The 26,617-nt window shown below is 37.2% G+C and overlaps 1 pseudogene; it reads right to left on the reverse strand.

The window, feature by feature from the left end:
- Positions 1 to 4,039: 4,039 nt before the first annotated feature.
- LOC145983126 (cyclic nucleotide-gated channel alpha-3 pseudogene) lies at positions 4,040 to 4,807 on the reverse strand (annotated as a pseudogene).
- Between the last annotated feature and the right edge of the window lie 21,810 nt (positions 4,808 to 26,617).

Here is a 26,617-nt window from a genome sequence, read left to right on the forward strand (position 1 = left end):
AACATAAACACACACATAACAAACATACTCAAATTACAGAAAAAGTCAGTGGGTGTTGGTCCTACAAGTTTACACGAAGGTGTCATTTTATTTTCGTTTTCAGTCCTGGTAAGTTGACTCCAGAAGATGATTTCTCAATTTTGATTTAAATTGGCAGAGAGAAGAAGAGTTTCTTATATCATTGGGGAGGTCGTTCCACGCTCTGGTAGCAGTGACCGTTAAGGAATTTCCATAAAACCTTGTCTTGTGGGAGGGAATGGCCAGCAGAGAGTTGTCTCTCGAACGGGTGGCAAAGGTGTGTGCTGCACTTTGGGGTTGAAATCGAGAAAGTAGGTAGGAGGGCTCTCGTGAGTTTACTATTTTGTAGAGCGCTGTAAGAGCGTGGAACCAGCCTAGCTCTTTGAAAACCGGGGTAAGGTGGTCAAAATATCTGATATTATAAATATAGCGCACACATGCATTTTGTGTTTTGGGACAGGCGGGGTGTTTTGTTAGTGGACTTTTTGCCGCAAGGAACAACAATTAACTCAGCTTCCGTGAGTAACTGGCTATCATCACAGGCGGCAGAGTTCTATGAGGAGGGTATCCAAAAACTCGTAGTTCGTTACGGTTTAACCCGGCGAGGAAATTATGTGGAAAAATTGAGAAGTGTATGTAAATTCAGAAAAAAAATGCTTTTTTGAAAACATTTGCTTACTTCGTTCTTTATTGCAAAATGGACCTTACTTATAAAATAACCCTCGTACTTCATCTGGTTATAATTAAATCACATCACCGAGATTAATCTAGGGACGTGGTAAGAAAAAGGTATAGTTCCCCGTGCATATAACACCGTACCATGAAGGCACATTTAGGTGATGTGGGATTAGGGCCAACATATTCTTGATCTAGGCCATTTTGGAGATGATGTGGTCAGAACCACGCTCCGGCCGTCTTTAACTCCCAGAGGTTGCCCCAGGTACCCATTTAGTTGTGGCCGAGTGAGCACCAGAGCCGTTTTATGGGGGTACAAGGCCGGAAAAGTTCCGACTTTATATCAACCACCCCAGGAATCAAACCTGAGTCTCCGGCGTAGCAGATAGACGTCTACCAATTAAACCACCGCGGGTCTTGGGATGTGAAATAGTTAATTATTATTATTGATATTAAAGGCAAGTTACATGTTTTCAAAATGGCGCGAAATAGTAAGGGCTCTCACCTTTGGTGCAAGAGGTTCCGGGTTCAATTCCCTGTGCAGACCCCAAAATTTCGCATTGACCCAGGACAATGGGAAGCTACTTGAAAAGAAAAAGTAGCGAACTCCGGTCTCGAAAGCCAGAAAACAGCGGCGATGGGACTCGATGCTTCATAATGTGTCACCCAATGAAAAAGACGCTCTGGCAGGTCTTAGGCCTTAGAGGACTGTTGTGTCATGGTGTTTAGCTTTTTTTATATCTTTTCAAAATATATTGTTATTATAAAGTTGCCGTCTATACAGATTGTGAGTTTTGTGGTTATAAGTCCACTTTATGCACAGGAAGGCTAATGGGGACTGGTCGTACAGTTTAAACTTAGAATCAAAACACTTGTGCCTCCACCGGGTACCGAACCGGGGACCACTTGATTACAAGGCGAAGATGTTACCACTACGCCATCGGCCCTGTGCAAGCTATAAATAACATTGTTTCAGGTCAAAGTCTTTGAATACCGTCAGAGTGTTTCAAACTGACACTTAACACATTTGACTACTAACGCATCAAAGTTGATGAACTGTAGCAGCTACAGTCTGCTCCGGAAGTCTCTGGAGCAAGCGAACGAAAACAAGTCTCTGCGCAAGTAGTGACTCGAGAGTTCTCGACTGATGAGAGGGAAAGTGAGTGCATGGAGGGGAAAACGTGGCCGAGGCTACCAACCGTTTACAGCATCGCGCACTGCTTTGCTCGCCAACTCGAATCACAATAGTTTAACAGCTTAAAGCCTTGCTTACACCGGGGTTTCTAACACATGTTACCAACAAATGTTAGTAACATTTCGAAAAACGCTTATGAATTTGTTATCACCTTCTCATGTTAGTAACAGATTTCCCGTGTTGGCAACAGAAATTGTGTTATTCACAGGAAGCCAGTAAAGATCAAAGAATGTTAGCAACATTAGTTATTAACACATGTTAAGAGAACCTTTTTGATATTAGCAACATTTCCACCGCTTCCCCTCCCGCCACCAACACGCCAGTGACAGCCAGCCAGCGAGAGCATCGTTTCGCGCGAGGTGTATTTTGTTTTGTAATTTATTTATCATGGAAACTCTTTTGAGTGAGATGAGTGGTCAAAGGATCAAGTGCTGAACTTAGGTGAATTGTTCCGCAAGAAGCCTGTCCTTTGGGACCAAACTTATCCACAATTTAAAAGACAAAAACCAACAGGCCACTTCCGCTATAATTAGCTCTTGACCGCAGTGAAGGTCACAGGCAGAAACTTTTTGCTCCCCCCTGTTGCGCCAAAATGACGCATGCTGCCGCAGCGAGTACAATTTCCTCCACACTCGACGTCTTGCAACAAACTGAGGTCATGCTGCCAAAATGTTAACAAAAGTTATTGATTGATTGATTTGGTGTTTTAAGTCCACTTTGTGTACAGTAAGGCTAATCGGGACAGGACCTACAGTTTATAGTGGGATCCGAACCACTATGTGTCTCCACCGGCGACGCTACCACTGCGCCATCGGGGAGGCCTTTAAGAAAAGTTATTAACAAAAATAAAGTCAAACTAGTGTTCTGCTTGCCAACATTTGTTGACAACATCTGCTGTTAACCGTGCTGGTAATAAAAAGTTAATAACATTTGTTGGTAACATTCGGTGTAAAGGTAAACGCTACTTAGCATAGCGGAAATCTGTCACGATAGCAGCAACGACAAATTCTATGCAGATGACATATTTCAGAATTTGGAATATCATAGCGCAGGAGTTCCAAAACCTTTTCGTTTCACAGCGACCTTAGTGTTTCACGATTTCTCCGCGGCGCCCAAGTGACAATGCCCAGTCCCGACATTTGAAACGCTCAGTCAGTGTGGTTAGGTTGTTTGCCTTAAGTTAAAAAATAAACATATATTTTTAATCCAGAAACATTTTAGTGTAAAAAGCACTAAATAAGTAGGGGAAATTTTGAAAACGCCTTCGCTAGCGATGACCAAAGGTCCGGCCGAACCTTAGCAAGATTCTTCTTGCATTACATAATTATACACAGAAAAGTAAATGCATCAGCTGAAACAAAAAATGCATCAGCTGAAACAAAAATGCATAAGCTGAAACAAAAATGCATTAAGGCTGTATCTCAGGCCAAATGTATACGCGAATCGTCGAGAAATACGTGCATAAAAATGCATCGATGGATGCATTAAAGTATTTGGCCACACCTTTATGATATGCAAAAAATGCATTAAACGGTAAACTTGCATTTTAGTCCGGGTGCCAAAGTGAAAAGCTGGATTAGAAGCTTGAATAAAATGTTTTGACTGTTTTTGAAAGCTTACGTTATGTACATTTCAGATCCGATTGATGCCACTCTGTCACCTTGAGCAATTTGGGTAATTCAAGATGGCATCCAATATGGCGAACTTTCCAGTTAATGGCCTATATCTCAGTAACCAATGGTCGTAAACAGAGATTTTTTTTTAGTTTTGATCCTCATTAAATGGTCTACGAAAAACATTCTGTTTAGTTTTTCACTAGTATCAGTGGTTCTACCGTATTTTTAAAAAATAATCTTCAAAATGTGTAATTTTTCTGCTACTTTTTTAAGGGTTTTGCCTTGTAACTTTTGATTAAATAACATGACAGAAAATTGATTGGAATAAAAGTTGTAGACCAATTCATAAGCTTTGAAACAATATAAGTTTTAATGCATTTGGATGGAAAATACGCTATGAAATGTGTCCCAAAAGGGAGGATAATACCAAAAATATCTGAGCTCTTACGGTCGCCATCTTGAAAGGCGTGGCAAAGGCCACACAACAAACTTTCATTTTAAACAATTAAAAGTACTAAAAAAACTGAAAGGCTACTTACTCAGAGTTGGTTTCCGGCGTCGGGAGGTCTCCGATGGTTGTCAGAGTGAGCGTAGACCAGTAGAGAGATCCTAGATATTTCCTAGTGAGAGTAGCATAGTCGGGCGAGTAGGTGTAAGGGTACACCCACCCACCTTTGAATTCCTCCGCCAGAGACAATAGGTAATAGAAACACCCGAACCAGTGCGCTAGAATAAGTAGGATATGAACAAGATTCACCACACGCCACAGATTAGGGTACACAGTCCTCGATTCCACCATGTAGTAATAGTTATACACGCGGTACACTTTGAAAAACCGCGGGAATCTCAGTATGGGGTACACTCCGATGTTCAGCTGGATAATATCCAACGGGATGAGACTAAACAAATCTAGCAAGAACGCTTTGGAGCGAATGTAGTGTTTTGCTAGCTTCTTGCTGTTGTACACCATGAGACCTTGTTCCAGATAGCCGGTCCGGAACTGGACACCGATGTCCAGAAGGAACACGAGGTCCGTGAAGGCGTCGCAGGCGATCCAGAAGAGTTGGAGCTGCGATTGGAGCTCCGGGAAGCTCTGTCGGACGATCAGTGTCCACATGTTGTACAGGACGCACACCGTGAGGACCATTAGCCAGTAGAAGTAGAAATTGCAGTCCGGGTTGACCACGGTGTGGTGGGGTCTCTTCTTACTCCTCCGCGACTTCACGCACCCCTCCGCGTTCAACCCTCCCTCCCCCTCCTCTCCCTGGTCTAGGGTTTCCTGAAAATAGAAAAACATGGACATATTTTAAGAGTGACATATTTCGTGGGCGTTCATAAAACTTCAATGGAAATAACAATGCTAATTACTTCAGGACGGATTTTAAACGGAAACATTTTACTATACCGTCAAAAGGGCAAAAAAATGGAAAATTATTGCCAAAAAAGGGGATGGTTGATTGATTTGATTGATTGTTTATTTTACTTCGCGTTTTGTGCCTCTTGGCTAATTTGCGAAGATGGGGATGAGTATTGAAATGATGAAATTTCTGAATGGACATTCACAAACAACCAAGCCCGAGCTGGATTCGAACCCGGGACCCTTGGGGGGGGGGGAAGGAAATGGAAAAGGGCTATAGTTTATTCTTGCACTCCACTTACTATTCATCAGAGTTGCCAACTTAAGATACATTTTCGGGGGGCAAGGTATTTGGGGGGGGCAAGATCGGCATAAACAATACGTTATACAGGGTGTATCATAAGTAATAGCGCAAACTGACACTGTTGAAAGTACATGTAATAAGGGGGGGAACCCCCGAAGTAAGCCCACCTCCTCCCGCCTACATTCGAGGGTATGGTCTTATTGTCCTGGTTCCTAAAAATATACCAGGACGTCAGTTGCTCCGAATTTGACGGTTCCCTCTATTTATTACTATTTGCATTTTAAATTAGGTATAACAATAATAAATTGTAATGCTATACAAGGAATATATACATGATATAATTGATGTATACAATACTTTATGTGATATTATTTCTGTTCTGGGATCCAGAACAGATGACATGAACCTCGTGAGTGACATTACATTACATTACATAACAATATTAATAATATTATTTTAACAACATCATGAAGAACATCTTCAATAACATTCTCGATAACGTTTCCCTGGCAGTGAGACAAGCATGCATAATCTTGGAGTCGCAGTGGATTCCGTTCCGGCATTCCAGAGCGGTTTGATATACAAGATTATTTTCCTCATCAAACCCACAGAACCCAACTCACAAGTCCAGAACCCCAGTCTGGCATACCAGAGCAGGGAGCCCAAAGAAAGGCCGCATCCTGCGCCCACACTGATTGCTATTCATTCAATAAGAAAGAAGAGATAAAATTTAAATTACATATACATATACAGGGTGAATCATAAGTAATAGTGCAAACTGACACAGTTGAAAGTACACGATAATAGAAGCAAGAAAGTCTCAGTAAAGATGGATCTTCAAACGAGCCGTTTTCGAGATAATTGCGAATGTGTGATTACAAGCCGCCACTGACTTCATGTTTGTAAACGTTGTCCTAGTTCATAAAATGCTAATAACGTGTGCGAATGTGTGGTTAGAAGCCGTCACTGATTGCATTTTGTAAACACCGAGTGCTTTACTCCTTGCGCGTTCCGAGGTTTGCTCTTGGTTTACAAAACAGAACATTTCCGAGAGGTGGCGTTGGAATCGAACAGGTTGGATACAATCAGTACACAGTCTAATCGTACTGTGGGAGTCACGCCAGTTGTGGTATACTGCGTAGTGGAAATGGAACCTTACAGCAACAAAGAGTACATTTTACCAACTAGGACGACGTTTACAAACAATGAAGTCAGTGGCAGCTTGTAACCACACATTCGCAATTATCTCGAAAACGGCTCGTTTGCAGACCCATGTTTTCTGAGACTTTTTTGCTTCTATTAGAGTGTACTTTCAACTGTGTCAGTTTGCGCTATTACTTATGATTCACCCTGTATATGTAAATATACACAAAATGTATCCTTATATGCAGAAAGTGCCTTGCCCCCTCCACCCCCCCCCCCCATAGTCGGCGCCTATGCCATTCATACATAAAAAATGAATACATTAAATTTCGAATGAAGTAAAGGAAAAAATGCAAGAAATGTAATGCGATTGTTACTGCTTAAGCCCAGATCGCATTGTTGCAACAATCGCTGCACCGTACTCCCAACACTCATGGAGGGAAGGTAAGGTGGAAGCCGCTTGTTCTTTCTTTCCTCTAAGTTGCACCAAATAGACAATTATTGAAGGTTTTGTTTAGGGAAAATACAACATATTTGATATCTTGTCAATAACGGGACTAAGGAAGATGTTGTTTTAAAAAGTTTTAAAAGGTTAAAAAGGAAGTTAAAACCATGTAATCCATGATCCGTGTTGAAAAACAAAAAAAAGGATTTCGCTTTAAAATCCGGTCTCTACTAATACTATTATACAGCATTAACTATTGCAAACAATAAAAATATATCCTTTTATATCAAATTTTATATTATTACTAATATATTGTTATTACCTAGGATAGGAAAAATAAACTAATTCAGGCGGCAGCCACTTTTTTGGCAAATATTGTCTAAGAAAGACATTAATCAAACTAAGAAAAAGCTGCACATTTAATTTATTAATTAATGCAAGATTGGATTAAATGTAGCCTAATATTAATTCTTGCGACAGAGTGGCATTCCTAAAGAAGACAACTGGTTAAAAGCATGAATAACTATGTGATACAATCTAATACATGGTCGACTCTGCCATATCGCCGCAGATTTAAAATTCGTCTACAAAAAAAATATAATGGTATGTTTAATATTCTGATTTAATGATACACGTAATACAGATAACATACAAATATTTTTAAAAATACATAATGTGCTGGTCATTAAAAAAAAGGAATGGAAATTTCAATAAGCGAACTTGAAATATTAAAAATATTTTTAACACTAAATTTGAAAAATTAAATCGTCATGTGAAAATTATTACCAAACAGGGGCGGTTTCCCGTTTGTAGCGCCAAAACCTTATTTCTTATGCAAGTATGGTTGTTTGTTTTAAGAGAGTTGGATTTTTGTAGACAAAAGTTACTGCTGCTGCAAAATCATGAAGTAATTTAATCTGAGAGATTACTGTTGTTTTGATGTCATTATGTAGGTATTAAATAAATTCATACACACAATAAAGTGTTCTTCAACACTAACACTTATCATATTTAAAATATATATAGAAAAAATAGAACAAATACAAAAACGCTTTCAACGTTATTTGTATTCCAAAAAACATGGTAAGAATTGTAATGTTAAAATGTTATCTACCAATACACTTCAACGAGAAATCGACATGCCATCATTAAGGTCAAGGAGAATTTTTATGCAACAGCTATTTTTGTATAAAATAATTAATGGCCTTATTGATAATGCTCAAATTTTAAGCAAAATATCTTTTAATACTACATGTTGTCATCTTCGAAATAGAAACTTGCTGAATTGTCAAATGGCTAAAACTAAGAAGTATCAAAACTCTCCGTTACAGCAAATGTTAGATTTGTACAATAAGTTATCAATGATAGATAATGAGTTAGACTTTTCGTATTCCCTGAATATTTATAAAACAAAGTTGCAATCATTATGTTTTACACAAGAAATTATAGAAATTATTGTCTTATAAGTGCAAATATTTGGGATTTCTGAATATAAATATATGTTATAGGTGAGGTATTTATTTGTTATCATTTACTATGAGTGTATGTAGGGCTTTGTATTGTTTTGTATTCCCTGAATGTTTGCAAGACAAAATTTCAATCATTATGGTTTGCGCAAGAAATTATAGAAATTATTGTCTTGTAAATGCAGACATTTAGGGATTTCTAAACATGTATATATATCATGAGTGAGGTATATTGTTACCATTTACTATGAGTGTAGGTATGGCTTTGTATTGTTTTGTCTTGTAAATAACGTTATCTATTTGTGTGAAGTATCTCTTTATTTGTGTGTATGTGAGTTTTTATATATTATTAATTATGTATGTATATTTAAACTGTATGCAAGTCTCCCATAATTGGAGAAGCTTTCTCTGTTGGAGACAACTACAATTAAATAAATAAATAAATATTTAAAAAATAATTGTATCATTTTATCTCCTTTAAACCGTAAACTATAGCATTGCTCTGTTTTTCATTGGCGAGGAGGGGGGGGGGGGATTTGCTGGAAAGTAGGGGACCAGGATGGATATTTAAGGGCCCCAAAAATTCACCTCGCCAGGGTGAAAATTTTATCTTGAGCCACCCCTGGAAATAATATCCGAATATGCCACAAGTAATCCCTACGTCACTGTACATATGAAAAATCCTTTATTTAAGCCTTTATTTGTCACACAACGATTTTAAATTGTAATTTCAAACATTGTTGAATGCGAAATTGAATATCCTTTTCGGGTAAAGCTTCAGTCGAGACAAAACACAATCAAGCATGGTGTAAAAACACTTAAAACACTGCAGTCCATTCTATTAAATTATTACATTTACTCGAACCTCAAAACAAATCTTAGTCTTCCCTCTATTTCCCGTAAGGAGAATAAACGTAACGTTTAATCTGGTAAACGGAAATCATTCGGTTTATGAAAATTGTTTCTAACGATGCAGGCGAATCCACAAACTGAAATTTTGCGCGACCATCACCGTACTCCATTGGCAGCAGAACAACTTCCGGCGACGCAGCCAATTGCAATCGATTGAAGCGTCTGTCTGCCGCAACGCTTCCCCTGGATTTATTCGCATTTCGTTTGACGAAGAAAGCCTCATTCGTTTTTCCCACAACTTCACCGGCATTGTTTCATTTCTCAATACATAATTCATTCATATTTGTGATTGACATGGATATTCATCCCTCAAAGCATATTGCAATTTCCTAAACTTATTTTTTCATCCCTCCCTAACGTATGATAAATTTACAACGATGAAAACTGCACCTAACAAGCAGATCTTTTTTTTTGTCCAGAAAATCTATGTCTGCTATTCTCTGACAAGCATTTTATGACATTCTGTTCTGTTAATAAATGCCTCCAACCACTGCTAACCATTAATATAAATAACACAAATAATATGAATAGTTAGTAATTCATAATTGGATATCAAGTAGATCTAATAACATTTCATTCCTAATAAAAATGTAATAGAAGATATACTACTTATAATCTTTCGAAATAAAGAATACCTATTTAAAATGTAGTATTTCCTGATCAAAAGGCAGGATTATTATAATCTCATATTCATAAACTTGCTGTATCATATGTATAATTAACTCCCTCACTTTACTTATAATTCATCGCACATAAATACAGGATATCCCTAAAGTACCGTTAGAATTATAATCAAACATAACTCTGAACTGAAACCACATGACATAGAGGAGAGCGGTTTCTTGCAAAGTGTTCTACAGCTCAAAAAGTTTTTGTTGTGTCCCAGGCCCACTGTGCAAACAGTGGATGTTGATACGCTGCAGCATGTGTGGGTAGAGGTAGAATATCGCCTTGACATCCTGAGGACAACCAGAGGGACACACGTTGAAGTGCACTGGCGTGCTTTTTTTTTTTTTTTTTTTTTTTTTTTTTTTAGCTGTAGAACATTTTTGCAAAGAAGAAACACCCTGCTCTGTCATATGGTTTCAGAGTTAAGCTTGATTGTAATGGTAACGTGACTTTAGGGACACCCTAAAGTGAAATGACTTAACTCAATTATGCATCACATATCGTATCGTTCCTCAAGGGAACTGGGATCGAATCTGGGTAGTGTATCTCATTCATTATTCATCCTCAATAATGACGTACTCGCTATTCATGGTGAGCTTAATGGCAACTAAATGGGAAAACACAACACTTGAGTTTTATACTCTCAAAGAAAGGAACATCGTGGTAAAACGGAATAATATACTACCTGTCTCTGCCTGTAGATGGAAATTCGGCGTTGAGTTATTATGTTCGTGACTGTACAGTATCTCAAGAGTTTGACTTGCAACTCGCTCCAACGTTTCTTCGCTCAATCCTCGTTCTGTCCCTCTCAACGTTCGCTGTAAAACTCTGTCATGCCCTCTCTTATCCCAGATAATTTTTGTCATAGATTTTACTAAGCAATGCGGAGTCAGTTACCTGTATTCTCTTCCTGGGTTTCACTTGTTTACCCCGTTGGTGACCCAGTAAAGCTTAGGTAATATCTGACATCGCATTCCTTATTGTCGAGCTCCTGTCTGGAAATTGACAGCCAGTGTCTGGGATTTTGAGCTGTTTTTGTATTTTCAATGTTTGAGAATAATTACGATATATATTCAATATTTAATTTCATCAAGTAAAATGATAGCAATTGATAGCAATTTATACCTATATCCCATAAAAATGAAGATTGATGTGTTATATTTGAAACATAATGCAAACAACATTTAAATAAATTGTGTAAATTTGAATCGCTTTGCAACAACTTGAAAATAAATCAATGGAAAATTGAAACTATTTTTTTGTGGAAGTGTAGGATAACGTGCTGGCAAGAGGGCGAAGGACTATTTTTAACACAAATATCGAGTATCTTGAAATGTTTACTAAAGTAGCAGTTGATTTATAATAATATTTATAAGTTTTAAATTCTTATTAACATCATTCTGGGTATGAAGACTATGACCTATTGTTTCCATCTCCATTGGCTGCAAATTACAAGCAATCAATGTGTAATGCATCACATAATAAAGTTCACTTGTTATCTTCATAAGCAGATTATATTGCTATTGCACATCAAATAAATCAAACCAATCAGAAATAAAAACCACAGCAAAGTCATAATATTACTGCTCATTATAATGGTGAATATGCAAATGAATTCCATTGGAACAAATCTTTCTCATACATTAGTGTACATTATTGACGGAATGTAGGATCGGCTTAACTGTTGTGGATGTCAGTCCCGGAACAAATATTATTGTTTTTATTGTAAACATCGATGAAATTTTAAGGAATCACATGGTAATTATGATTAGCCCGAGTACTGCCAAGCTATTTTCTGCAACGTATGTTCCTAAGGGAGGGATCTCGATGGACACATGCAATATATTTGTTTAATATATTACAATACTACATGCGTTATTTACATGTATACATTAATATTTTGCTTTGATATTAGATAATTTAAGTTTGATTTAATTTTTGCAATTTATCATCGCTTATCTGAGTGATGATATGATGTAACATAATATTGTATTTATTAATTATTGTAGAATATGTTCTATATGTATCCCTATATCCACATAAATGTATGTATGTATATATATATATATATATTCCGCTACAGGGGTTGGATTAATTTAGCTATCTTGCGAAGAGTACTTTTCTGATTTAAAAAATTAATATACAATAAAATGTCGATAAGCCGGACTTAGCTTAATCCAGACCCCCCCCCCCCCAAAAGCAGAATCCAAGGTTTTATATGTGGCTAGAAGTCAACAATCGCATTCATCATATTGCTCCGTAACGGCTATAAATACGTACATCCAACGCCTATGGGAGAACTTCCCAAAGAAAAGGCAGTCAACCACTGATGGAACACTGTTTCCCGCAGACTTTCGTGAAGAAGCCGCATTGACGCAGGAATATCCTCGGCATATTCTCGTAAAACTATAAAACTCTGGTTACTATAATACGTGGCCGTACAAACCTATGCCATTTAAATAAAACGTGTTTTGTTGCACTAAGTTTTACGGTAATATTAGATTATAAACAGAGGCATTGAAAGTAACCAAAAGCTATGGTACTTTATTGATTTTTTTAAAACTCTCCATAGCAATATTCCCCTAACATTGTTCTGATTATTGTATGAACTTCATATAGAAAAACCATGCAAAAATACACACATGATAAATACAGCTAATACCTCCAAAGCATGCACTCCTAAAACTTTTTAGATCCAATTTTTATTTCGTTTTAAAAGCAAATAATTATAATTGATTGATAGTGAAATTAAATTCACAATAAATAATATCGACAAACATGTAAACATGACTGAAATATCTCAGAGAGGAAATAGTGGAAACAAACGATCAAAAATGTAAGCTATGTGGGTTACTTTTCAAGGACAGGAATAGACGCTCTTCCGCCTTTGGGAGCAGTCGAGAGTATATAGAAATATGTAGATCTTGCGTTCGTTTTATCAAATGATTTTGACAACTTGCAATTGGTTTGGTTTAGTTGGCTTTTCTGCCGCTTTTTGCTCTTGCGAAGATGTGGAAATTGATGAAGGGAAACTCACAAAGAACACCGATGCACAGGCCAGGATTCGAACCTGTGACCCCTAGTTGGATTCTCGCAACTATAATTGCATATAGTATATTGTCTATTCAAAATTCCTCCAACATTAACAATAATTAACTCGGATTATGAACGAACATTGTATCCATGACGGACAACAGAAAGACACAATACTTTTTAATTCCCTTTTCTTGTTAATAATAATAACAACTAACTGAATTTCACACTGCTATATTTGTATTTTTATTTCTCAATTATACATTCATCTCTGAACTTTTAGTATAATGCAGATGATGAGGTCAAGAATGCCAAAACCGAAATCCGGAACGGAATTTTGGACTCTCAAAATTTTTCAAAACACATACGACATGCAGCAAATTACATTTGTTACGTATTCACGGTGATACTACACGTTAAACTATAAAGAGTTCATCCCGCGATACACATTCAACACAACCTTCAATTGGAAAGAAAAAGAGAATACATTTACCGAATAGTGCAGTCACTTTTAGACGATTCTTTTAAATAAACTAATTCATAAGCTGAAATTTAGTATAACATCTTTGTAAGATTAGTAACAACATACCAAAAGTCCTCGGCGATCACCCGTACGTTAAGTCCGCCATATTGAAAAATGGCGGACAATGAAAGTTTTCACGAAATAAGGGAACTATAATTCATAACAAGCTGAAATTTTGTGCATAGCTTCTTTATAACATTAATAATAACATATCAAATGTCCCCGGCGATCACCAGTATGCTAAGTCCGCCATATTGAAAAATGGCGGACAATGAAAGTTTTCACGAAATAAGGGAACTATAATTCATAACAAGCTGAAATTTTGTGCATAGCTTCTTTATAGCATTAATAATAGCATATCAAATGTCCCCTGTGATCACTCGTATGCTAAGTCCGCCATATTGAAAAATGGCAGACAGTGAAAGTTTCACGAAATGGCGGTTAAATTCATGAAATAAAAGGACAATAGCTTGGTGTTTGACATCAATTTCAACATATTCAGTTTTCTGCCGATCATTTAAACGGTAGGTAACGGCGCCATACTGGATGCACGGCTGTATGTTATGAATCATAGTTCTCTTATTTCGTGAAAACTTTCATTGTCCGCAATTTTTCAATATGGCGGACTTAGCGTACGGGTGATCGCTGGGTACTTTTGATATGTTATTATTGAAGTTATGAAGAACTTATGCACAAAATTTCAGCTTGTCATTAATTATAGTTCCCTTATTTCGAGAAAACTTTCATTGTCCGCCATTTTTCAATATGGCAGACTTAGAGTACGGGTGATCGCCGGGAAGCGTATTTACAAACCCTAAAGTACTGCAGAACCTCCAGCGATATTTGGCTTCTGATTGGCTGCCATTCCGGAAGTTAATGCAGCGTTCCTTCAACGTAACGCTAGATGGCAGGGTTCAAATTAACAGTGTATATTTCAGATATCCATCCCAACAAGATAAGAAACCCATTTATACTAAGGTTGATATTTTAGCACAATTATTTAAATCAATGTTTTAGAAGACAGAAATCAGAACTCATCTTGAAGTGAATGATTTTTGTATTTAAAGTCACATCAGTGCAAACATTGTAACTAGCAATGACAATTGTGAAACTTATGTATGTTCAACGTATATCATTTTAAACATTATATTTATTATATAAACGTATATTTCTTAACATAATTTCGACAATCTGATTAAAAACTTTATTACTATATAATCACGAGTCTTATTTTTCCATACGAAGAAACAAGGAACAATGGACACGGAACATAAACACTTCCGGTGCACACAGCCAATAAGAAAGCTTTATAAACCTCTGGTTCTGCAGCACTATCGGGTTTGTAAATACGCCGCCGGGAACTGTTGGTATGTTGTTATTAATGCTATGAAGACGTTACATACAAAGTTTCAGCTTTTTATGAATTAGTTACTTTATTTTTTCTATTTTGACTGCACTACGAAGCAAAATCTAACTTGTTTAAATTTTTTTATATCCTCGTGTTCAATGCATGCCCTTTCTTTTTACTAAGTTGCCTCTTTTTCCCGGACGAATTCTTTCTTCCTTGTTTTAATTTGGAGCCCTTTCCCCCCCTTCCCCCCTCCATTCTACATCGCTTGGATTATTGAATCCCCTACCGCCTCGTCTGCATCTATGATTCGTAGCCAACGGCAACATCCGATCTTAAAGGGAGGATTTTCAAGATTTACAAGGGTTCAACGAATAAGATTGCAGGGATTCAGAATTTTCATTATCACGGATAATATAAACAAAGAAAGGAACGCATGTATTTTCGTCTAGCGCTATAACAACAGTTTTCTATTTATTTGCTCTGGGCTGTATTCTGCAAACGTTTTCATTTTTGCCGACCTCCGTGGAGGATTGGTTATCACAATGCGCTACGACTGCAGGGGTTACGGGTTCGAATCCTGGCCTGGGTGATGGTGTTCTTCATGAGTGTCCCTTCGTCGTCGTCACTCATCATTCCGATTAGCCTAAAGCGGCAGAAAAACGTAAGATAACTTAATTTAATCAATTTAACAACGTTTCGGGTGTTCTCTATGTTCTACACTTTCGGATCTGTCCCCTTTCACTTCAAATAACTCCTGCGTACAGACCTGTGCACACTACACTGATCGCAGACCCAATTGGCGGATTACCTACTTTTTCCTACATAGCTCCATCTGTCCACCAATCGTCTTCGAGGGTGTGCGCCTCGATGAGTGTCAACAACCTCAGTTGCGAAGTAAAAGCTGTAGGGGTAACATCGCTCTCCCGTTACAACGTTGCCAAGCGTACGTCTGTTTTTGTCAGTTGTTTCTATTTGCATGTTTGTACAGTGTTTGGGTGTTTTGTGTACTAAACACTTTTAAATAAATAAATAAATAAATAAATTTCCGTGCTTTGTGTACTATTGTACAACTTTTATCCAGTAACGGGTCTGATAAACTCTCTCTCTCCCCGTTGTACAGTACGTTTGGCAACATGCTGCAACCGACGCTCATTTCTTTCGTCCCGCTAGGAACTTTCGGTGCCTTGTGACTCGAAAATGCCCGATGTCAGTCGAAGAGAATTGAAGTGATCGCTGATTCTTTGTTTCCCAGCCGCCAGTTGAAAATGCGACGGATTTTAACTTTAAGGTGTAGCAACTTTGCAAAAATATAGCTGTTGTCATTCTCTTCCCTTGAGATTTTAGAACATGGAATCAAGTAAAATGAACACTCTTTGTTACACCTTTTTGAACCTTTTCGTGAGGTTAGCACATTTACCCCTTTTTACCCCTCTATGATGCTTCAGCACCTTTTTCCTTCAATATGTTTCAGTTTTGTTAAAAAATTGGACAGCAAAATAAATTATTTTCACTCTTCTTGAGCAGCTACATAAAATCCTATAGTCCCATTTTGTAGAGCAGAACGAGAGCTATAAAATGGTATAATATAATCATTGCAGCCCCAATAGTTCCCAAGATAATGCAGCAAAACCCGCGAGAGAAAACACAAACTTCAACAAAATCTATTCGGCAGAACCACAGTTCTCTCAGCGGTCCGCGCGAAACCACAGTTCTGTCTGCGGTCCGCGCGCATTATATACAGAAGGCGCAGAAAAAGAGAGCATTGAATAAAGGCATTTTATCAGCACCTTTTTTAAATTTTCAGAACCTTTTTTCCCTTTTACCGACAATATTTTTCCACCTTCAAATCCTTTCCCTAGCTATAAACAATGGTTTTGGCAAGAGATCAAGGTTAGGCATAATACAAGCAAGAGAAGATGCTCCCCGAGAGTTCTTTACATTCTTTGACAGTCCAACTCCTGATTTCCGTGGAGGAGTGTCAAAGATATCGGTCCCTATAAACCTCCAAATCGGAAGTAGACAGGTCTGAGAAACGCGTGAGAGGCCCCCAACGGAACCCGTGCAAGCAACGTTTCCTCCCAAACATTCCGAAGGGATGGCTGATCGATAATTCACGCCTTGAGGAACAGGAGAAGTGGGAAAAGTGGGAAAAGAAGGTTCTGCTGTTGCTTTCAGATATTGGAATCCATTTCCCCTTCTTCCCGTAAAAGGATTTATCGCATCAAACCATATTTGTTATTGATTCCAAAACTATGTGACGTACGTTACTGCATCCTTTCAAGATTGTTTGATGAAGTGTTGAGTTATGACTCTCGCGGAAGTAACTTCAATTTGCCCTTTTATATTTCACTCAGTCCTGGATTCAGAGCAAAAAGGCATCTACATGCAGATATGGGGTTTATTAAACTACACAGAACGATAGTCGCTCATTCCTAGTGCTCGTAAGTTTGAGAAAAATCATATTTTTTTTTTCTGAGCCTAGAAAACAATAGCCCCGTCTAGTTCGCTGCACATGAATTTGAATTTAAAATTTTGGGTGCATCACCACTATGGCTATTTTGCAACCGTCACGTTATATGTGGTCCAGCCCCTTACCATAACTACAAACCCAACTGTAACGTCGTACAATTAAAATATTAAAACATTCTGACTTGGATTAAAAGCTGAGGCTGTTGAAAGAGCACTCAGTACACATAAGGACAAAAAACAGGACAACACACATAATTAAACTGGCCTTATGGCTGGACGCCAGAGCCTCGTTAGTCTGCAAAATGCAGTCCAGGGTGTTCACTGGTTTAGGCAAAGCATCTAGAAACTTGACATCCTGTACGTAGCAAGTTACACAATATGTTCCCTTGTACAAAAAGTACAAAAGTAGCTATGTATTTTGATTGGATTGTTCTTTGTATAGCCCCATTTCTTTCAATTTGCTTCGAAAGTAACAAAGAGCTCTCTTACATATTCAACAATATTTGCGCAATGTAAAAAGTAATTAATAAATTGGTTTCTTAAATATGTACACGTTGCTGTGCTTTCTTGACTTTAAAAATGTTATACAAATTTTAATTTGAACAACTTATGTTCTTAAAATTATGTTGAATATGTTCAAATAAAATAAATATCTATCAGAATTCTGAAATTGCTTGAATACTGGCCTAAACCTTAAAGCGAAACAAAAATATATAATCAGAAGAAGGGGGCATCTTTCGATAAATAACAGTTCCCCCCTTTATTTCTCTTCATCCTGCCATTCGACTTGGCAGCCAATTTTTGGTTGACCGTAAGCACTATGCATCTCATTGATTAGAAAACATGACATCACATGAGCTACAAATTTTCTTCATCATGTTTCAGAGATGGAAAATATAGTAACAAGGATCAAGATAAGAAAAAAATACCGAAATATGTTGTTTTATGTAAAGTAAATTAGTAAATATATAAAATATGTAATATCCCGTCAAACATGTGAAAATATGTAACATAAAAACTTATGCAAAGTCGTGTCAGTTATATAATTTGTTGACATTTTCCTGCTCAAGGTATGTATCTACGACTATAACAAACTATTTTTTCATATATCTTTTCCAGACTTATTGAAGAAAAGAAACAACAAAAATAAGTTTGTAAACAAACTGAAGCACAATTTTTAAGTTTTCATTGTAAATCCTCAGAGTTTGTAGTAAGACGAATGTGCCTCCATAGTCTGACAGAGTTTCTTGATGTCTGGTTGTATACTTGAAACTTTCAAGCAGAGACTCGGCTAAAAATTTAGTCTATTACAGATTTCGAACGAGAATTTTACTTCTCAAGACATATGGAACAAAGATAAGAGTGTCAGTGACAAAATCAGCCTTATTTTCCTGTTGAGTGTTAAAGCTATGAAGTCTGAAACAATGAAGTCTGCAGCAAAAGTGTTGTCGTGTGGGAATTCTCGACATTTCTCTTTTAAGCTGATCGCGTATCCCCTTCAAGTCGTTCATGTACCCCTGGGGGAACCACTGTTCTAGAACCAATAACCGCTACTAAAATTGTATTTTACGTCTGTGCGTTGGGCATATTGTCTTCCTAACATAAGAACTTCCAATTTCCTTTCGCCATTTCTGTATATTCTCCATTTTCTTTTACAAAACAAGGAGATAAGACATATTTCATCATCCTCGCGAGAAAACCTAACAATTACTCTTTTGGAGAGAGTGTAATTGGCAGTCCAAAGATGATACAGGACAGGCACGTAGACAGAGAGAGGGGCTAAGGGGGCTGAAGCCACCCGAAATCCTACAAATATCTAATTTAAATAGTCTATAGTGGTAACTAATTTTACTTTCTTAGCAAGATTAAACATTAAATTGAAAAAAAGTTTAGTGTATAATATAGCAACCAGCTTATGTTTTTATATTCTACAATTTAATCCAAAGGATAAATGGATCCACAGCTCCCAAAATATTTAGTGTGTTTTGTGAAAGGTCACGCAATATAAACTTTATGAGTAAAATTTGCCCCTAACTTTTAAAGTGTAAAACGGGATGTGTAAAAGTTAATAACAAAATACAATAACTATTAATTTCAGTACACTAACTGTACAAAATGTAAGAAAAATAATGCCACTCATACGGTGGATCGAGTAGCAGAAATTCTTATAATAATAATAATAATAAAAATAAATTTGGATTAAAATTGGTTTATTTTGAATAACTTATAATAGTCATTATTGTAATATGACAATTATAACTGTAGTAATAATTATTATTGTCATTATTATTTCTACTAATCAAGTTTAATCAATATTTCTGGCGACGCTTCTGCTGATAAGGGGTGAGCCCTGCCGAAATAAAATGCTGGCTACGGGCCTGATTCAAGACATACATGTCCATGCCTCGAAGAACTTGTGCCAAACGCCTAGGATTGAAACAGTAGGGTAGGCTTTCAATAATTCCCTAATGAGCATCAACCATCTCTTTCCTTGATTTCCAGATGCTCACACAAAGAAGATAAGTCGACAGGGTACCGAAAGTTTCCTCGACAACGCTCCACCATTATTAAAACATAATTTGCCTCCACTTGGCTGTCAGAAGGTGTTCGCACACCCATAAACCTTGTCGGGTGATTTGTTCGCAGCGGGACTTCTCCCCTGCCAGTCCTCATAAAACTCTGGGCACATGAGAACTTGAAGTGACAAGTTCCTGTTATTGTGGCGGAAGGCCGGCTTCATCTCGTGTATTGATCGTTTCGCAGAGTCCCGACACACCACCCCCGCACAAGCGTCTGTGATCACATGGAGCGGATCGCAGTGGGGGGTGAGTGAGGGACCGCCGAAAGGACATGAGACTAATCCTCTGATGCATTGCTAACCGCTGCCTTCCGACAAAGAGGCCGCCTCTGTCCACAGCAAATTGGACAAGGAAAAAACTTTAGATTGGAGTCAATTACATGACAGGGCACACAGGAGGACCGCATTGACCTTTGCAGTAACTCATCTATTTACTTTAGTGGTCCTGTAAAGGATATGTCCTTACTATAGATTAATTTAGTTTATTTTACTTCGCTTTTTTGCCACGTTGGGCTAAACGCGAAGATGAGGATGAGTGATGGCATGATGAAATTGATTAATGGTGACCTCGCCGATGTCGCAGTAGTAGCGTCATCGAATCGAGAGGTCCCGGGTTCGATTCCCGGTGGAGGCACATAGTGGTTCGGATCCCACTTGAAACTGTAGGTCCAGTCCCGATTAGCGTTACTGTGCATAAAGTTGACTTAAAGCACCAAAACAATCAATCAGCTACTGTATTTTGCAATTTATTTTTGCACAATAAAAGTAATACAAATAAATCTAGATATAGAAAACAAAAACTTGTACATATTAGAACTATTCCAAAATTTTGTAATATTATTGACATCTTTATTCAGTTAGTAAAGGAATTTGTGTGCTACCTACCTACTTTATAAATACCTGATATATGAAAGTAACAATAAATTCCTTTATATGTATTCAATAATAATATATTTTAATAAATTTAGTAATTTTTTATGTTCAATAAGATTATGTGAAATCATTAGAGGCACATATTTTTCGTAAATAAGTAAGCAAAATTTCGGTACAAAAACAGTCAATTTCGGATTCAAAAGCGGTAAATAAAATAAAATTTCAGTGTTATAACTGTGAAAAAATTGATTTAAAGCTGTATATATGAAATTTTGGTTTTAAAATTGTGAACATAATCCAAAATTTGATATAAAAACTACACTCATTACAAAATAAACCCTTCTAATAGCACATTTATGTAGTTACTAGAGTATTAAGTTTATTCCTGTATAAACTTAACTATTTACAGCAGAATTTATCACTTTTTCGTGAATTGCATAACTCGCAGGATAAATCAAACATCAGAAAGTGTCGCGTCTGTAAATAAACTTTAAATTTTGTGTTTGAGTCTATTTCTCATTTATCAGTTCATTTCGCATCATTTCGTGACAAAACAGGGTAGGAAAATGCACCTCACACCTTTCAGAAACATTAAATATTAACATTAGAATGTTTCCGTGTTAGAACATTTCGTGCTTTCGTCAAAAACGAAAAATGCATGCCCCTAGTAATCATATAATATCATGTAATAATACTTGTGTTGTTGTATTTGTGTGTGTGTGTGTGTGTGTGTGTGTGTAAATTAAGATCTTCCTCATCCCCCAACCAGACTTCAATGATTTTGCACCCTGTTCTCACAACACAGAAAAAGTGCTCATTGTTGACTGTTATTTCCATAGCATTCATACAGACTTGGACAGGGAAATAATTCAATTTTTTTAAGTTTGGTTGTTAATCAAGATGTGCGGATTGGTTATAGTTTGTTATCATTTTTAAGGAAGTGTAACATACAATTGTAAAAGAAAAAGTGTTTTTTTTTTTTATGTAATATCTGTACAATATGGGGGAAACTGATAATTTTAATGTAAAACAATTATGTACATTTTATATATGTATTGTAAGGGACAAAAAACGGCATAAAAGCTGTTAGGTTCAAAATAAAGGAATGAATGAATCAATTAATCAAATGCCAAACACATTTCGGATGAATCTCACGAGCTGTAAGTCGCAGTCGAATAACACGATTGTGTTAGAACTTGCTGACAAGTTTCGACGCACAGGGGGCGCTCTCCCACAATGCATGGGGCTGAACAAGTCGACCATTTAACAATGGGAACCATGGACGACTGGCGAGTTGCAGACTCCGCATAGAAGTTTCCGGTGAAGATCTGTACCGAGGAGGTAAGGTACGTCGATTATTTAAACAGTCCAATACATGCACGTGCAGAGATTACCAAAACCGGATAATTTTCTATCCGGATATTCGGATTATCCTTATTGTCCGGATATCCGATATCCAGATATTCACACTATCGGAAATGTCAGGATATCCGAATGTGTGCATTATCCAGACAGATTTATCGTTTATTCTTTTTAGGCTATCCGTTTTCAAAACGTTCAATTTCACATTAATAATGGAAAACAAGTACACAAACTGTATTTTTGAAAGACAGAAAATGCTTCATAAATGCATTCCGAATATATATATATATATAAGAGGATCTCCTGGCAGGAATTTTCGCTGCCTGTGATATTGTTCGACTCCGGGGTTGTTCCAACGGGTACACCAGAACTTTGTGCGACGATGTCATGCTTATAGCGAAGCTGGGGGACGCCACTTTGAACAACTGTTGTGAATGTAGCAGCTTGTGAAACGTGTGCAGGTAATAAAAGTATTACATCTTCATACACCGATTTTCGCTTATAACTTTCGACTAAGTCGTTTCCGGACCAAGGCTCCTTATCTCAAATTGATACATGTGCCCTTCTCCATCATCCCTGAAAGTTTGTATCATCAGCCCGGAAACACCCTTTATATATATATATATATATATATATATATATATATATATATATATATATATATATGTATATATAATCTTTTACATAGGGTCTACAACATGTATAACTTTCATGCACGATATATGTTTTACACATATGCAACATGCTAACACTAAATTGTGTAGGTATTCAAAATTTCTTTAATATATATATAAATAACATATATTATCTAAATACATTACACAATCAAATTTATCCATCTCATAATAAACCACCTGCAAAAATTACTTAAATTGTCTCTCGAGTGCACGCTACTTTTCCTCCAAACAACTTTTCATGCATTTAAGGCCAAACCAATTAAGAGAAGTCTTACTTATCTCTCTGGTAATTCACAATGCTTTACAAAAAACAAACATATATTGCGAACGAAACGGGAAAGAAAATTTTTATATACATTCTTCTTGCAGACTGAAAACAGTATTAACTTCATAGGCCGCAACTAATTCCACAAGGCTTCATGGCATTCAACTCTTTTCATTTAGATCGTTCTGCGCACAGGACCGAATCTCGCAGCCTCCTTCATACGACCAAGACAAGCAGGTATTGCGAGCAAGAACATTTTACGAAATGTATTTTTATTTGCATAACATTTGAAATCGAAGGAGGGAAATTGCCCCTCTGTGCCCCCTGCAGGTGTCCTTGGCCATAAATGTTTGCCCTCCCTAGAACTGATTTCCGTCCAAGGTTGGGGGAGCAACGCCTCCCCTGCCCCTTTCTGTGGTTGCGTCACTGCTCGAATCCCCTCCAGAAATTCTTCGTTTCACTCTTTTCCAGTCTTACGGCGGGCGCTCTATACCCTGTCCCATCTAACTGTGGAGCAAGGCCGCAAATAGTGGCCAGAGGGAAGCAGTACACATTGCTGGGAAGGCAGTGATTTATCCACACCCCCCTAACACCCCCCCAACACCCTCCCAAATTTTGGTGAACACCCCCCAAGCAGAAAAGTGAAACACCCCCCCTACGGGGGGGGGGGGTGTGTAAATATGGATGTTTATATCAACAATAGAATGACAATACTTCAACATTAACAGAAAGGAATCATTTGTAGCTGAAGAAGCGTAGTCCAATGGACCTTCCGACTTCCGATCAACTAAAACCAAAGTGTCAAGGAAGGAGGGTGGAATGTGCAGCATGGTCATTTCCTGGAAACACCAGCTCCCTTGACAAGGCTTCGGTCAGCTCTGGGGAAGGGACACTGCCATCTGGAAAATGTCAAACTCTGACCTCTCGCCCTCCTTCCAGGGAGCACATTCCGCGCACAGTGTTGACAGTTCATCATTTGAATACCTTATATATTTCTTAAATACGTTACAGATTCGTAAATTCAATTATTCAACCCCTGAGTCAATGAAATTTACATTTTGTTGCATTTTCCTTTCGATTCTTTCATGTGAAAGATGTACGATAAAAGTAAGGGAAGAAATTAAAAGATATGAAGAGACACTCATAAACAGTGCCGCAACCACAGGGCGGCAGGGGGCATTGTCCCCCCCACCCTCCTGACCTTGGAAGGAAGTCCATTCTAGGGGAAGCAAACATTGAACTAAAAAAAAAGACTAGGATAATCTAAGAATAGCAGGACAATTGGATACTCATGATGGAATTAGTTTTTACGAGATCCTTGCATTTTTCTTCGGGACGGCCAAGGGCACTTGCAAGGGGCAATTACCCCCCTCTCAATTTCAAATTTTATACAAATAAAAATACATTTCGTAAAATTTTCTTGCTCGCTTCGCTCGCAATCCCTTCTATTCTTATAGTCCAAGTTCAGAGCAACAGCTATGGGGCGGTGGGAGTTGGCCCTTTGAGCCAAACGATCTATATGATGAACAAAAATGTTAAAAGAGAATGCCATGGAGCCCCGTAAAATTATTAGCACCCTATTAAAACAATTTCTTTCTATGAAACTTAATATGAAATATTAATGATGACACCGTAATCCAAGAAGTCATTGATCAATCAAGGGATACCTATTTGTTTGTCAGGTGTCAAAACATGTATTTCAAATATTATATAATGAAATTCACACAATATTTTGCAAAATGGTTAAGGTAACCAGTAGGCAAACATTGTCTGTAGTGATGCAAGAGTCTCCCCTTTGAGGGAAATAGAGTCCGTGGTGGACACCCATATTTTAGCAAGTACAAAATAAATGTATTACAAATTTTTACATAGTTCATCAAAGTGTAGATAATATGTAACCATTATTATTTAATTAATTCGATTTTTCTTGCATAACAGAACACAATGGTGTTGTTGGATTCTCCTTAGATTCCTTTCTGCGGAAAAATCTTTCATACTGGAAACTAGAGGGAATCATTATGAAGCATGATTTATAAAAGGGCTCCCTTAATCAGTTCTTCAGAGAGGCCCATTAATCGTCCATTAACATTATCAACCTGTAAATATCAAGTAGATACAGTCCCTATTAGCTTATTTATGCTAAACTTTATATTCTTTGCCAATCTGGAAAGGTCATTATCGAAAAAATGCCATTTGATGTTGCTCGAAGTTTTTTTTTTTTGTCCTTTGCTGTTTCAAGATATCATCCCTTTTCTGTTACTTATCTCTTTTGGGAGAGGTGTCAAGTGCCTCTGTGTACCCTGCTATATCTGCCAATTCGACCGACACAATATATTAAAAATTTGCCCCCTCTAGGATTTACTTTGCCCCCCCTGCCCTACAAAGAATTCCTGGCTACGGGCCTGAGTGTAAGGAATTATACATAAAAGAAATTTAATTTACATTAAGTCCGAAATTTATATCTGACCATAGGCGCACCAGTGAGGGCACGACGGCGCTTGCCACTGCCTGCTTTAAAACGTGGAGAGAGAAAATTTGTTTGGTTAATTGTGCTCTTTGTGTTGGATAGTGAAATAAATGCTATTCAATTTATAAATAATTGAAAATAAAGCATTGCCTCAATTTAGAAGTGAAAATTCCTTGCCTTCCTTTTTCAGTTAACATGCCATGCATTTATTTGCACATGTTATTTCGTTTTCTTTTAAGGCAAACAGGCAAGTGACTCCTAATTCCCTAGAGTCTCTCATTTAGTATTTGAAATATAAACTCTCAAAAGCGCCAAGCGTATTTTCCAAAGTTTTGTAAGGGTATAATGCATATGCATATTATTAGTTAAACATAGCGACAGTATGATGTTTACTCTTTACAATCTTGCTTTGCTCGTTCGGCGTCCTCTTTACCTCACCACATGCCCCCTCCTGTTCTAACAGTTAAAAAATATGCATGTATAATTTTTAATAGTTCTATGTAGCGAGTGAGTTCCAAAGTCTGCTGGTGTTTTCAAATCTCTGTTTAAACGATGATTCACAAACTGAAATAAAGTAATGAAACTCAATATATTTAGAACATGGCCATGAAGACGTTAAAATATAGTGAGAAGTTGGGATGCACGTTTGATAGATACCTGATATTGCTTTTGAATGAAATCGGTCAAGGAATTTCATATTGTAGTCTTCAACGAACGAGCAAAGCAAGATTGTAAAGAGTAAACATCATGGGATACTGTCGCTATGTTTAACTAATAATATGCATAGCCTAATCAGTTTGCAAAGAAATAGTTCTAAAAATTTTCTTGCTCGCTTCGCTGGCAGTGTCATAATTTATTTAAGTCATATTATATCTGTATTTATTACTACTACTTCAGACAGGCAAGTGTGCCCACACCCATGCAATGCATTCTCACTGATATTTCAATTGCGCATCCCCAAGTTGAACTCCGAGTTACACCTACGGCAAGAACGATACAAATACAGTTAAAATATTGCGCAAGTGTTCCTAATTTCTTTATACGTAACTAGCTTAAGAATTGCATGAAATGATTCCTGGTAATAATATGTTAAAATTTTGTGTTTTTTAATGTCATCCCTTGTGTTTTGTCTAACTATTGATTAAATCAAGTACTGAACATTACCGGAAGGAAAGCAATACTCGAAACGTTAAACTGAAATGTTAACATTAATCTATTT

This window comes from Lepisma saccharinum, unplaced genomic scaffold (assembly GCF_977018435.1).
Source record: "Lepisma saccharinum unplaced genomic scaffold, izLepSacc3.1 HAP1_SCAFFOLD_674, whole genome shotgun sequence".
NCBI classification, from domain to species: domain Eukaryota; kingdom Metazoa; phylum Arthropoda; class Insecta; order Zygentoma; family Lepismatidae; genus Lepisma; species Lepisma saccharinum.